Source organism: Eschscholzia californica, unplaced genomic scaffold (assembly GCF_041429995.1).
Source record: "Eschscholzia californica isolate CP2 unplaced genomic scaffold, dmEscCali1.0.p SCAF_3, whole genome shotgun sequence".
Classification (NCBI taxonomy): domain Eukaryota; kingdom Viridiplantae; phylum Streptophyta; class Magnoliopsida; order Ranunculales; family Papaveraceae; genus Eschscholzia; species Eschscholzia californica.
Window position 1 is genome coordinate 38,555,661 of NW_028238420.1, and position 1,492 is coordinate 38,557,152.

General features: G+C 30.3%; 1 long non-coding RNA gene across 1 annotated transcript; it reads left to right on the forward strand.

Annotated features, from left to right (window-relative positions):
- Positions 1 to 681: 681 nt before the first annotated feature.
- Positions 682 to 1,132, forward strand: LOC147550101 (uncharacterized). Its single transcript, XR_015237507.1, has 3 exons — positions 682 to 780; positions 867 to 972; positions 1,074 to 1,132. It is a non-coding gene; the product is annotated as an uncharacterized LOC147550101 (long non-coding RNA).
- Positions 1,133 to 1,492: the final 360 nt, after the last annotated feature.

A 1,492-nucleotide genomic window follows, 5' to 3' on the forward strand; every position in this document is an offset into this window, starting at 1 on the left:
AAGAAGTAGAAGAAGAAACTTACAGCAGAGGAACACGAAGAGGAAGTAGAAAAATAGGAAGAAATAAAAAACAACTTTAATAGAGAGTAAAATGTAATTTTATTATTTAGAAAAATATCTAAAATTCTAAATTTCATTTATAAAGCTTTCACATAATTAGTCTATCACTTTTTGTGCTGCATAAGATTTTCATTTTTAAAACTTGGTGACTCTATTTAAAGTTAGAGAAAAAGAGATATCATAAATAGTTTTAGGGAAACTTCGGTATATGTCAAAGATTTTTATATACGAAAATAAAATTAGGATCTTATTAACCCATGTTAGAAAGTGATAAAATAGACTTAAAAGGTTATGCACTCATTGGATATAAGGTAATATATTCTGAAAAAGAACTCTGTACAAGAGAATACCCTTTGACTCATCATTGATTTCGTGGAAGAGCCACATGCACATTTGATGAGAAATTCTCCAACGTAAAAGATTCGTTACTTTTTTGGCGAAATAAATCCATTATTTGGGAATTAGTTCCATAAGATCACTTACAATTTGGTTAGATTGTTGGTTAAATATCATATCAGAATAATTTGTATGACAGTTTATTCATATATTTGACCTTGCAGTTTTTTTGTTGGTTATATGAATTTAATTTCTCACGAAGTGAAAATGTCTGTTATCACTATATTTGAGCTTCATGAGGCTCGTCATTATGAAGTTATCTGAAATATAAGGTCAGAGATCTGATTCCAAACCGTGTATTATTCTCAAAGATCAATTATAGAGGTAAAGAACTACGTTTAGGATTTAAGTTCTTATTTGTTTCATCCAATGTTAATAGTATTAAGCATTGTATTGGTTCCGGGTTTCAGGATTTAGAGAACACTTGCTTTTTGAACTCGATTCTGCAATGTGTTACCCATACGGTCGCATCATTGCAGAAGCTTTGTGCATCAAATCATCCATATCCATGCACAAGTAAGATCTTTCAACTTTCTTTATTTTCGGTATTCATTTTTCTTCTGTTTCGTTTTGTTTTGGTTATCTAGTTGTTTCTGAATCTTGAGTTTTAATTTTAGGCGGAGTTGAAGGATTTTGTGCAGTTTATGCTCAGAATAAGCTTGTTCGGGAAATGTTTGTTTCGCCCTATGGAAATATTTTTCGTTTCGAATTTGTCAAAAATCTAAAAGCGGTATCCTTTATTTAATAGTTCTTCCGGGTTAGTTTTTAATATGATAAGTGATTAATCAATTTAGTTAAATCTAACTCTAGATTTGAATTGACTCGTTTGAACATATTTTATATCCATTTGTGCCAGGCATATAATAAATCTAGGCTAAGAGTATTGTCTTAAGTAACCTGATGTGTGCTCCTGACGAAAACAAGTTATATTTTAGGTAAGTTAGACTTTCAGATAAGTCAGACTCAAACGAATTAAACGCAAACAATAAGAAAACAAAAACTACGTACAATATTGTACGAGTGGGAACGATTATAT